This window comes from Ambystoma mexicanum, chromosome 2q (assembly GCF_040938575.1).
Source record: "Ambystoma mexicanum isolate Mex_15411 chromosome 2q, UKY_AmexF1_1, whole genome shotgun sequence".
Classification (NCBI taxonomy): domain Eukaryota; kingdom Metazoa; phylum Chordata; class Amphibia; order Caudata; family Ambystomatidae; genus Ambystoma; species Ambystoma mexicanum.
The window spans coordinates 587,626,912-587,641,338 of record NC_090924.1 but is presented as its reverse complement, the minus strand read 5'-3'; positions in this window follow the sequence as shown (position 1 = coordinate 587,641,338).

The window sequence follows — 14,427 nt, the reverse complement described above, 5'->3', positions numbered from 1 at the left end:
GCTAATAACTTTGTAAATTCACTTCCTTTGTAAATTATTCCCTTCCCTACCTACAAATTCTGTATTCCTGTGCTATCATCAATGTAAATTATCTGTATCTGTTTATTATTTCTTATCTCACCTGTATTTGTGTCTATATACCATGTCTGTAACAAAGTCAACTTGAGTCAAGCGCCTAGTTACTTCAGGATTCAGCACACTATACAAGCAAATAAACTAAACTAAACTAAACTAGATAATACAATCCTGGCCAAAATGTTGGCATCTAGGCTATCACTGCTTATGCCGACGATGTTTCGGGCAGATCAAGCAGGGTCCATCCCAGGACGATCCACCTCCCACGGGCTCCGAAGGATGTTTGGGATGATGTCGGCAATATCATGCAAGGATCCGGTGGTGGCGGGCATACTAGACGTCACCAAAGCGTTCGACTCGGTCTAATGGCTATTCCTGTTTGCTGTACTGCAATGGATGGGATTGGGTGCAGGATTCCTCGCCATGATTTAGCTATTATATACACAGCCGATAGCCAGGGTGAGGGCGAACGGCCATATGACACCGCAAATGGCCCTAGGGAGAGGAACCCGACAGGGATGCCCGCTCTCGCCACTGCTCTTCACTCTAGCAATCGAGCCGTTCGCAGAGTGGATGCGGGAGGCGCACATACACCAAAGTGTGCAACTACACACGCATAAGGTGGTAATCTCATTATATGCAGACGATATGGTGCTGTTCGTCAGGGACCCTAGGACCAATCTAGATCCGATAATGAGGGATGTTTAGAGTTTTGGTGAAATATCTGGTTTAAAAGTGAACACCACTAAATCAGTACTCTTCCCATTAACAGAGGCGGTTGAACAATACCAGGATGGCTGGGGCTTTCAATGGCTTTCAATGATTCAGACCTGTTATCTAGGTATCATTGTCGATAGGGATGACTCAGTGGTATACCATAGTAACTATCTGAGAGTTCTGGATCAAGCCCGAGCAGCGGTGACACGGTGGCAGAACCTCCCCTTGAATCTATATGGCCAGGCATCCCTAGTCAAAATGACACTGCTCCCCAGGTTCCTTTATGTGTTTTTGAACGTTCTGATATCTGTCCCCAGGGCATATTTTAAACATGCAAAGTCGGCCGTCTCACAGTTCCTGTGGCCGGGGAATTCCCCAGAATATCCTGGGATACTTTAGCGGCACCGATCTCCACAGGAGGGCTGGCACTGCCTAACCTTGTAGTATACTATCAATTGGCACAGGCAGGATATTGAAAACACTGGTATGAAATACAGGTCGATAGGAGACATGTGGAGGTGGAAAGAGCGGTGGTGGCGCCGGATCTTCTTAGATCAGTCATACTCACAGCACCGAGTAGAGCACACTCGACACGGAATCTAGTGGAAATGACTTGCAGACCATGGGTATACCTTGAAAGTAGGAAGAACGGTGAGGTTCACTACTCCCCTAGGCTCTCCGTGATATGTGTGCCTGAGATTCTGTTCACGGCCGAACCAGGCTTTGTGTCTTTGATGAAACGGCTGGGGATATCAAGTTTTGCGGAACTCTTCCCAGAAGGAATATTTGTGACTCGCAAGTGACAATACTGGAACTTCAATGTGGTTAAAGAGAGTCATCAGATAATATTGGAGTGCTATCAGCGGGCCATTTCACAGGAGAACTACAGAAGAGACATAAGCTGCATTGCAACAGCTCAGTAAATGGGAAACAAGTAAGAGTGTTGACAGATTCAGGCTATGATTATAATGGTGCCATTGGAAACGTACAGAGAAATTATATCAGCTGAACAATTAAAACTAGAAAATAACAGACAATAAACCTGGAGCCTTTTGAATATAGTAAATGCATCTGTTGGGATACAAAAAAAGCGTCCTAACATTTAAGGACCAAGTTACAACAGAAAAGTTGTACACAGTAACAAGGATTTTCCATACTGGTGTGGGATGATCAAGTAATAGTAGCGATAGAGATCCATGTGGTGAAAAGTAAGTGTTGTCCATGAACGCACCCACATGAGAAGACATTGTGAACATTAATCCTTCACTTATTGACAAGTTAAGGTGTGTCAATGGATATGTCCTGTGATGAATCCATGGACTGTATCCCTTCTCCCCAAGGGGGAGCCCCTCCCTTTGAAACTAGGGAGGTGATCCCCATAGGCTTAACATCCCCTAAAGGGCAGATCCCACTCGGGGACAGAGGGGGCCATCCCTTAACTTACAGGAAATCTTCAGAGAGGGATGATAGTTTTCCTCCCCTGTCTCAAGATCCCAATATCTTTGTTTGCTATATGGGAATTAAAGTGTGTGATGACTTGACTCTTCCTGTGAAAATGGCTGGTATGGTTTCTGATCTTCTTTGTTACACCATCCTCGCCTGTAATGAGAGAACAGCATATAGTCCCACTCTATAAAAAGAGTGAAAGATAATGGGCCTCATTAGGACCCAGGCGGTAAGGGGTTTACGGCGGCGTAAACAGCGCCGACCCTTACCGCCTGATTCCGAGGTCCCTTAGCGCCATGGAGGTTTTAACACCTAGCAGGTGTTAAAATCCATGGCGCTAAGGGACCTTGTTGTTAATTACGCCACCGTAAAAAAAAAAAATGGGAATGGGGAAGGGTAAATGGGTTAATGGGGACTTACCGCCCCACTCACCTCGGAATGGGGCGGTAAGTCCGCCAACCACCATGGCGTAAACATAGTTTACGCCATGGTGGTAAAGGTACGACCCAGGCGGTAACTTACCGCCTGGGTCGTAATGAGGCCCAATGAGTCAATAAGTACTGGGACGCAGGGGAAAGGGAACTCAAATAGCTGTAGAAGCCCAGTAACCGCCCCGTTGGAGTTGTGGCAGGAGAGTGGGTGCATATGTCCGGTGTGGTGGACCCATCCATGGCTGAGCCAGCGGAACACCCAAAGCCCTTGCCAGGTCAGCAGCCAGAAGCGCCCGGCCCAGAAGGACATTGAGAAGTGAACGTCACCTGGGAAGTGGACAACTGACAGGCAGAGGAGCCGGTGCCAAAGTCCCACTGGAATCCAGCATGAAGACAGGGCAAGCTCTGCCTGGTGCGGAACACTGAGAAGAAACCAAAGAAGTGGTGATGCGTTGGCCAAACGCTCCAACTCTCGCAAGGAGCACTGACCAGAAGTCAGAGGCATACAGTAGCCCGGGTCACTGGGAGGAGGGTGGTGGGGTACCTCAAAGTGGGGTAAAGACAAGGAACTGCCCACATGAAGAGAGGGCCAGCACTATTCTTTGTAAGGAACACAAGGAGACAACTCAGAGTGGGGACACAAGCCAAGAGTCCCCAAGTGAGAAAAAGGACAAAATACATTTAGTATACTTGCTTGAACTGTGCCAAGGAGAGAAACAATACAGAGACTTAGAGCCTAATTGACAGAGCATTTTCCAATGGGGTTTTGCCATTATAAAACACTTCTGTGAATTCTGTGGCCCTTATAGTATACTTGTTTGAGGTGCGGAGTGCCTATTCAAATAGACACACCAGGGTGGGGGTCTGCAGCCAGACAACATTCTTTTCCTTGAGCTAGGGCCCTAAATGTACCTTTGTTGAATGCATGGTCTTTGTTTGCGGTGGTAGGTACAGATCTCAGATAAGCATAGGATTCTGGAGAGAGGATTTGTATTGTTTTGTAAAACATCCTGGTGAGCACCCTTTTAGGTTTTCCTTTATAGAGTAGAGCAGAGAATCTTATGCTTAGGCATAATGATTTATAATAAAACACATTCAGACAAAATGCCACCCTGTCTGTCTCCTAATTCTGATCTACCACAGTGATAATAATATGATATTATATTTTATTTGTATTGCGCTCATACACAAGTATTTCAGAGCGCGGCCAAGCAAAGGGAGGGGAACAGGGGAGAAAGGAAGCCTTACTGTTCAGTCAAAAATTATAGCCTCTGCCAGTGACAGCACAAGGAGAGGTGAACGCATTTCTGGAAAATGACAATTAAAGAAGTTGAAACTACCGAATAGCTAAGCCCAGTGGCTCTCATTAAAAGAGGTGAATCCAAACAGTCGAGACTCTGAGTAGACCTTCTCAGTCTGAATAAGGGGAACAATTAAGGATATCTTTCCCATTAAATTGAACCTGTTAGGCATTTATAACTTGGTATGGAGTTTTCCGGTACATGAGGATGATGTTCTTTTGTCATCTACAGTGTCAGTATATCACAGAAAGGCAACGCGCTCGCCTTCGAAGCAAGACGACGCAGAGCAATACAGGTTTGATTCCCGGGTCCACGCTTAGAAACCTCTGGGTAAATAACCAATTATAATAATTAAATTATAATTATACGCGTGCTTTGAGACAGAAGTATTTCGTGCATGTAGCAACGAAGGAGCAATTGATGGAAGAACCGACATGGTGGTGTCGACTCATTGGTGGTGACAAAACCAGCTGGCAAATAATAACAGCCAAAATGCTTGAATACATCGTGACTGTTCTATTACAAGACAAGGAATCCTCCACAGAGTCCGAGCCTAACACAGTCAACAAACCGCAGTTGACTTGAACTTATGTCCGAGAGACAATTAAGAGATAAAATGAAACAGGAAAATATTGTAAAAATCTAAGTTTGATTAAAACAATAAAAAAAAAATAATAATAATAATTATATGTACTGAGGGACATAGAAAGGCGGTTTGCTTTCAGCACCAAAGTCAAAGAACACAATTGCTTGCTGAACAAAGTATTAAAAAAACTGCTAAGAAGCAAGTAGCTATTCCTCAAGCACGATGTGAAGTACCGAGGTAACAACGTGTCCGTTCATGTTATCCAGCCTAAGACTGACCTTCTTCAGATGCCACTCCACTGCAGCCCAATGACAGGAGCATTGAAAATCTGTTATGTGGTTAGCAGAGTACAATGCCAAAGGTACACAGGATGTTTCCATGAAGATAGAAGCAATGCATAGACTGTTGAAGAAAGTTGCTGAGTTCTACTATGACAAAGACGCTGAAAAAGCATTTTCTATTATCGAAATAGAAACGGCATCTGCACCTTGAATCCAGCTTTTCTATACTAAACTATTAACACCATTGAAGAGCATGTCATTGCCTCTGGCATTGGAGCAACCCTAATGCAAAATACTTAGGTGTGGCCCAAACACAGTAGCTGTTGCCTCCAAATCACTGTCTGACTCAGAAATTACCTATTCAGTGATTGAAAAGGAGATGCTGAAATGCTTATGGGTAGCAGCAAATGTTCGATAATCTGTTTGGGTCCTATTCTCCCAGCTACTAATGGATCATAAACCACTGGTACAAATGTCCAATTATGAAGGAACAATTGCCCTTCATTTTGAGTTAAGTGGTAAGTGCAAAAAAGTGTTGGTAACTGAATTACGCTTACCACTCCACTGAAATAAAGTTCACCAAAACTCAGTGCTAATTCCTCCTGTGAAATTTGGGCCCGCCGAATTAGCGTCACCTGTATTACCAAAAGTGGTAATTTCGACAAATTACTACTTGAAATACTGACAAAGTATAAGTTAATCCTTCCATAAATCCAGTGCAGTTACCTCCTCCCAAAAGGTGGTGGTAAATGCATGCAGGTGATGGAAATGAAGCCACAGGTGCACCTATTTGGTCACAAAAGGTTGTGTAGGGCTGCACCATACTCAAGCGCACCTTTCAACAACATACAGACAGTAGCATCCGCAAACATCGAGATCCAGGACCTCCTGCTCTACATTACGCAGCAGAGGCATACACACCAGACCGCGAAGCTCAAGAAGCAGAATGGCAGAGGAGTCAACTTGATGGTAGAGTGCCCTTCCCCGGTCCCCCTGTGCACTTACTGATTGGCAGTTGATAACACTCTACCAGCTTAAAAGAGAAACCAAAGCAGAGCTATGATACAGGATGATGTACAAATCAGAATCAACATAAAAAAGCAATTGCATACCTGCTGAAGCTTATGTTCGTGCTGCACTTTCTCGCAACAGGCACTTTTCAATAATGTGGGCATGTTGCATGGCATGTAGCAGTTGACGTTTTTTTACCGTGTTTTTTACTGTGCTTTCCCAGGATCTGAACGCTCACATGCCGCATGCACCCCAGCCCATCTCCCTGCCAACCACCCCTGCCTGCACAGGTAAATGCAAGACACAGTTCTCTTCAGCTGCCTACTTCTCTAACATCTTTGCAGCTCTTGATGGCACACGTATGCTATTGCTGGCGCTCAGGCATCAGGACAGGTGGTCAGGAACAGGAAACAACAGCAGTTTCCATGCATGAGGCCATGGTCCCGGGAAACGGTACACTGCTAGCATATACAGAGACCGACCGAGGGCAACGGACCTGGATCCTGGGTAAGTATAAACACCATCAAAAAGCACATAAAGACTTCTCGAGTGTATATGGTACCAATGTTGGGGGAGGCAGGGCAAGTACCTATTTGAGGTCCATGTAAAGAATACCCTGAGCTGAAGGGTCAGTAGTCTGACAGAGCACATAAGAACCACAACCCCACTGGACAAGACCCTTCATGACAACGTCAGAGCTTGACAGAAATGCATGATCTCAAATGTGCTGAGACTACAGTTAACACAATGCAGATTTCCTGTTCACAAATACAGCGCTACACTGACAAAGAGTGATGGCATTAACACTAAGGGATCCGATTCATGGAATTAATTGCACAGAAAATCGGGTCTTTGATTGCCTAACTGCATGTGAAATGGAATCGAGTGCGCAGCACTTTTTCGTGCTTTGCAGGGACTTCATGCAGACTCGGCACACCACTGGGAGAGGCTGAGTGCCTTGCGCGAGGCACGGCACAGCACGTGACCGTGACTTGCGCAGAGGACAGGTTAGGGGGCGGAACTCAAAAAATGAGGAAGAACTAAGGAAAATGCAAGCGTTACGAGGGGCGGCCCGCAGGCAGTCCATTGCATGCCAACTATTGCCAACTATTGCGTGGAACGATACATATTCATGGATCCGAGCGCTCAACCTCTCGGTGGGGAAATAGCCACGCAAAACCCACATACTATCCGTCACCGGCAGGCAGGCGTACAGACACTTGCGCATATGATTCACCACACAGAACAGTGTAATGGGGTGCATAAATGGTTTACGGGGATTGCACGCATATTTTTTCCAGAGTTACAAAAATTCATACACATGCCATCAGGGTGCCAGTAACAGTTCCGGGGGACCCTGCGCAGGGTCCCCGGGATGCAGGCCTGCTTGCGTGGGACCAAACACACTGTTTTGAGGGTGCATGTATTCGTGCCCATGGAGCACAAAAGGTAGCTGTTCCTGGCTGTTCCTGCTTTGCAGGGGGGTTGTGTCAGGGGGGTTCTGGGCGCAAATTACATATACGGTTTCTTTGCGCAAACAATTCTGTGAATACGCAGAACACGGAGATGTACTTCTGCATGCAGGCTCACACAGAATCGTTCACGGTGCACAGGCTTTGCGGGATCAATGTACACATTTCCATGAATCGGGCCCTAAATGTAATTTTCGAAGAACTGGAGCACTATAATAAAGTGTATACGATTGCCAGTGAGCTTATCAGAGTGCATGCATAAGTGCTCAGTAAAAGACATCCACAGACAACATGTTCATTGCCAATCAAGTTAAAGTGTATGACTGTTACCTCTAGTGGGTAAGTGATGTGTGAAATGGGGGATTCCCAATGTGACATTAACCATTCCCACCTTATTCCAATAGGCAATATGTAACGTAGGGATAGACAACTAGTGATTTCAAATGTGCTATAAGTACAGCAGCTGACATGTTAACCATTTTGTCGTGTCCAATCTTTACACGTATTCATAATTTTGTTACCAACACATATCCCATCACCTTTGCAGGTGACTCTGGTACCCCTTGCTCCCATGATGGATGACACCTGTCCAAAACACAAGGATAGCACAAGAGGAGGCCTACAATGAGGCACATATTAGGACCAGGGTCTGCATACATTTTGCATGCTGAAAGTAAGGCTCTGGGGTCTTTACATGTACATTAGGAGACATGTCCTCTTGCCCCCGGTTATTGACCCCCCCCCCCGCCACCCAGTGGTGGATGATGACACAATGCTGGGGACTACTTGCACTATACAGCAACAGTGATGAGGGTAGTGACATATGTCTTGTAAGACAATAACTGATTGACAATTTCTTTTTAGGATATGCCTTTCATTTACCTTACACGATTGTATATAGTCACATAATACATCTGTCAAACCAACTTAAAGATAAATGTAGTCAACACATTAGATTTTTAAATACCATTTTTTTGCAGGCCAAACTACATCCATGACCACCCTCGAGCCTCAAACACCAACACCCATGCCTGAACCTCATCCCCAATCCCCAATAACCATGCCTTCCCTCCATGCTCAATTCCCAACAACTGTGCTCTCCCACCACCCTCATTTCCCAACACCCATGCCCTCCCTCGATCCCCAAATCCATTATCAGTCTTTATTTCCCTGGGGGTTTACCAGAGGTGTGAGAGTGTGATGGCTCTCATCACAGTCTCATTTGATGCAGACAGGTACTCTTTCAACTCACCCACCTTTTGCACAACAATAATACTGCCTTATGTATGGGGCTGGAGGCTGACACCCTGGTAATGAAGTGGGAGCGGCTAAACTTGAATCTCTTCTTCTCAAAAGACTGTTTTGTCTCCCTGCGCATGCCCCAACTCAGATTATCTTCCTCGAGTTTGGCATCTTTCCTTTTATGGTGAGAAATAAATAAATGAACAACCTATCATATCATCATATCATATCATATCACAGCAGCTATGTTTACTGAATTCCCTTTGGCGTCTTGCTAACGCAGAAGTTGGTACTTTGAATTCTATCTTCTTCAAAGCCGCTCCAAATTAAATCTTCTTATTTGCAGGGTGGTGCTTTGTACTGTATTACCAATAGATGGCTGCCATTAGCCCCTGGTGTTTCTTTGAGTTGGTCCTACTCTTGCTTTATGGCTGCTATGCGATATGTTGTCTATGCTTGCTTCCGAGAACAGTATACTGCACACCTGGCAACTAAGTCGAATAGCAGTTTTTTACTGAGTACCTTCTTACTCGGGATTCTGCCCCGAAGTACATTGAACCATTTGTGGACAATGCCTTGGCATGTTGGCATAGGATTATCTCAAACTGAAAATGAACGCTGTTAAAACCTTGGAAGTGATGGGTGCGTGGGTTAACTTACCCAGGTCCTTGTGCTTGTGTCAGCTATGTGACTCTGGCTCTCTTGAGTCTGTGAAGCACTTGCTGACCCATTGCACAATGCTGGAGGTTCATCGATCCATGGCTCTGCTTGCGGCTGGTTTGACCCACTCCCTTAGAAAAGAGGCACTTTGGGAGCTAATTATGAGGGGAAACCACAAACCGTGAATTATATTTTGTACTATTTTTTGGAAAAAGGTTGTCTGCATTTTTGCAAACCTGCCGCCTCTGGTGGGACATTAACTATGAATTTTGCTTGATTGTCTACGTTAGCCTTTGAACAATGTTGTTTTATTCCTGCTGCTAACCTTTTGTCTGTGGATTTAAATGTTTCTTTTCTTTTCCTCCTGTTATAAATCTGTTGTCTATACTGCAAAGTAACATAATAATAAAATACAAATAAAAAATGATTTTGCCATCCATCTCATCGCCAGCCCAGGAACCTTTCCCAAATGGCAATAAGATTTGGCTACAATACAAGGGATGCTTGCTCACAGAGCTGATGCCCCACTGATGTTCTTGTGCCATGCACGACTCTGTCTTCATAATCATTTGTGCCATCAGTGTCCTGCAGATGGTGCTACTGCAGTGCATGGCCAGTGGCTAAGGGTGAGGGAGTGGTTGGAAAAGGGGGGGTGGTGAGTGGAGTCCAGTGGGTTAATGTCCAGACTTGAACGTTTCAGAGTACGTACACTGGAGATGCAACAGGTGCAGGCAGATGAGTAGGTGGAACTTTCCTCTGTTGTGGTTACAGCTGCCTCCCACAGACTGCCAGCAGGAGTGGTGATGATGGTGATGGCAGTGGTTTGAGCTGCCTCCATAAGACTGCTATCAGAAGTTATGGTTGTGGTGGGGGTTGGAGCCTCTGACACTTATGGAGGCCATGTTGCCAGGGTTGATGTGGGCACTTGCTGTGAAGATGAGTATGTGGTGGACACAGGCAATGAGTGCCAATATTTGACTTGTCTGTTTTTTCCAGCTACTGGTGGAACTGTGCCATGCACCCCTGCAGAATACATTTGGATTGGTCGTAGCAGTCAATGATATGGTGAGTATGCAAGCACCCCCAACCACCATAGCTGTCTTGGGCTCCTGTTGGGACAAATGAGCATGGTGTCACTTATAGTATACTTAGGGCTATAATTGTACTTTTCAGTCATGTTCATTGTGTGCGGCTTAAGGTCCATATATGGAAGGGACTGGCCATTTACAGAAACTGCTCTCCTGAACATCAGTGAAGACCTGCTCTCTAACCTCGATTCCAACACCCCCTGTGTTTTCATCTTACTTGATCTCTCTTCTGCCTTTGACTCGGTCAACCATGCCATCCTGCTCAACCGTCTCCGTGATAACCTGGGTATCACCGATCAGGCCCTGGCTTGGCTGACCTCCTTCCTCTCTGATCGAACCTCTCAGGTCCAACTTAGGTCCTTCCTCTCCTCTATCTCTATCTCTACCTGTGATGTTCCCCAGGGATCTAACCTCTCTCCCTGGCTGTTCTACCAATACCTGGCACTTCTTTCCCACAGCATTGTCGCTCTCTGCCCCAACTTTCAGTGCTATACGGATGACACTCAGCTCATTTTCAGGCTCCCTTCAGCCACCTCTTCTCCTTCTCTCATCTCTGTCTGTCTGCCATCCAGTAGTGGTGTGCTGCCAATGATCTCTGCCTTAATGCCAGTAAGACCGAGATTCTCCTGATTGGCACACCTGTCCCTCCTTTCCTGTCACTCTCTGGCTGGCATCTCTTGGCCCTCTTCCTGCTCCCACCTTTGAGGCTAAAAACCTCTGGGTCATCTTCGACTCCCCACTTTCCTTCTCTATTCACATCTCTGACGTCTGTAAGAAGTCACACTATCAGCTCCACTCCCTCAGAGGTATTCTTCCTTTCCTCTCCTCCCCCAAAAGCTCACTGTCTCCAGAGCTCTGGTTCTCTCTAGGCTGGACTACTGCAACAGCCTCTTTCTAAATCTGCCTGTCTCTACTCTCTGCCCTCTGCAACTGATCCAAAACAGGACTGCAAGACTTGTCCTTGGCCTTAAGTCCAGGATTGTATCTCTCCAGGACTGAACCCTTTGCACTGGCTCCCAGTGGTGGCAAGGATTAAGTTAAAAACCCTCTGCATTGTCCACAAGGTCTTCTGGGGCCTGGGACCTCAATACCTTCAACTCTCTCTTCCTAAATATCTTCCTCCTCAAGCTCTTCGCTCATCCAACTCCAACTCACTCAGGGTTAGTCGCTTCTCCAAGCAGCAAGTTGGTGGTAGATCTCTTTCTTCTGCTGGGTCCTTCCTCTGGAACAGCCTCCTTGCCTCTCTGAAACTTGAGGAGAACCATCTCTGGTTCCGGAAGCACCTCAAAACCGTCCTCTTTGCTTCTGCTTTCTCTCCTCCTCTACCCTGTTGATCTTCTGGCTGAATCTGAAACTGCACTGGTTACCTGGCCACCCTCTGATCTCGGGCGCAGGCCCACCCCCCTGCTAGTTGCACACCTCCCAATCCCCCCCGGCAACCCTTGCACTCGGAGACTGTTTCTGTATCTCTACAGCCCCTACTAGCACTTGACACCTGATGTCTCCATTTACCCTTGCAACTAGCTGGCCACACTTTTATTTATTGTCTTTATTTTTCTCTTATCCTATGTGCTGCAATTTCCCCTCCCATTTCCCCCTCCACTTTTCCCCTTCCCCCCTCCCCTGCACTTGTGCAATCTCAATATCACCTGGCCTAGTAGGATTGTTTTCTCTGTCTTCCCTCTGTTACCCTCCCTTACCTCGTTGCATCTTGAAACACTTGTGTATAGGGGCATTATAAATGCCATATCATATCATCACACATGGGCAATCTGTTACTTCCATCATGGCCTTCATGCACACAACATAGTACATTTCCCTTTCTTGGCCTGCATTTACAGGAAAGTTGCATGTATCACGTTTACAGGGAAGTTGCCCCAGGGTTGTTTGTGCTTGGTCATGCTCATGGGGCTCTATGCATGTGTTCTACATGATTGTCATAGGTGGCAATAGTTGATGTTTAGGCCTCTGAGGTTTGGTGGTGCTAGCCATGGTGTGTCTCCTGTTGGTAAGTGATTGACCTTACGCAGGCTAATGCATATTTTGTGCTGGATTCTGTATGTCTGACACACATTTGTGGTTGCCAATTGCCCACTAAAAGGCTGTCACGCACAGTTTCTTTCAGAAGTGGCAGTCAGGGTTCATCATGTTTTGGGCATGCACGTGTTTGGGATGACATGCTATAGTGGTAGGGAAGGACCCAGCAGACACTCCAAGGAAATGGTGTTCCATGTTAAACAGATGTTAGCAATGTTTCATCATGTTCTTTATTGATGCCTGTCCCCTTTCCAGAGTGCAACCTTTCTTGGCCCTTAATGGCTGGGACGACTGTGTTGGCTGTCAGCATAGACATTGCATTGCCTGCCACAGTATCAGCGGTATTTCTGCCGCACACCACGATGTCTGGCAGAATTCTATGTCAAGACGGAGGCGAGCATTATGCTTCATCTTCTCATTTATTTGCTCTCCAGCAGTTTCAACAAAATCCATAAAATAAACATTTTTTTTTTCAAACTTCCTTTAAAAACTTCATTTCCCATCAACCCTAGGTCCCTGTTCCCAGTGTCCTGGTCATGTGACCTAGTCCTTCCTCTTCCTGTAACCTCCTCTTCTTTTCCTGCTCTCCAGAGATAAGTACCCTTTTTATCTAGCTGCATAACACAACAGCGTTTGTATGAGGGTTTGATGGTATTTTAGTTTATATTTTAGAACTGTGTATGTACATATGAGCTGCGAAGGCAGGGCCGCGCACCGTATCATTCCAAGTTCGGATTAGGTAGTTTTGCTAACGCGGCGGCCCCCTGCTGCATTTCCAGCACTTCAGGGGTGGCGCCAGAACGTTCCGGTTTCACAGCGAAGGAACCGTGAGCAGACCCGGAGGAGCCTGGGAGGGTCTCCTCGCCTCACGCTCGCAGTCCGCGAGCGAAGAATTGAACCCCACCCTTCGGGTGGAGGAGGACAGAGGCTTCGAGCCTGTCTGCGCTGCGGCCCGCTCGCACGCGAGCGCGGCAGCGGCCCCCACCCTTGGGGGGGCGGAGCGAGAGCTCGAACAGAGCTCCGCTCGCACCCCCACCTTCGCGTGGATGGAGCCTAACGCCGAGAGACCAGCGTTAGGATTGGAGGAGCGCTCAGCCCCCTCCCTTGGGAAGGAGGAGCTGGAAACGCTCCGGAGCATTTCGCGGGCATTGCGCTCCGGTCTTCCGTCTGTGACACTCGCGAATAGTTTTACCTAGAGGCACGGAGACTTCAAAGAAAATAATTCAAAACGAAATTTGGCAGATTTACAGCTCAGTGAGAGCTTTTCTCATTACTACAGTGCCCTGCACTCACTATCATAGAAACTGCCTTGCAGCACAGGTGCAGCCTCAGGAGAGAGTGATTAGTGGACGTGCCAAGACACCTACACAGGTATTACAGGGCACCAGCCAGCACACACATCATGGCTGAATATGAATGGACAAGAAGCCACATATTCAGAAGACTTGCCCAAAGCTTCAAAGATGTGCTAGGCGAATCACTCATAGAGGCAGTGGCTCTTGGGGTTAGACCCCTGCAGGAACGCCTGTACACGATCGAATCTTTCCTGAGCCAAAGAGATAAAAGCACCTCACCACGACCTAGCACGTCCACAAGGGCCGTGCCAGAGGGCCCTCAGGGGTGTAGTAAGGCCCGGAAGAGCGCGAACTCTTCTGACCCCCCGGGCCAACTTGACGGGGTAGATCTTAAGGCCCCAGAGGCATCCGATGCTTTCCTTAGGCTGAAAGAAGCTTTTATGTCCAAGTCGGGGGTGCCATGCCTCATGACCCCCTACCCAGGGGAAGATAATATGGGAGATACAGAAGAAGAGATCCCTCTAGAAGAGGAACCCGCCGAATCTCTGACATCCTCGCAGGAGGAAGGTGAGAAAGAAGGAGATGACGGGAGCTTGCCACCTCCAAAAAAAGAGGCTGAGAAAGTTGAACAATATTGAGGAGGAAACCTCTGACATGTTTCAGCCAGAGGAGATCAGAAACCCGAAATCTTCAGAATGGGTGCCCTCTCCGAGAGTGGTGCTATATATGACACAGAGGCTTCGAAAAGCACTGGAAAAGGAGGTCAGGCAAAGGATGAGGGCGAA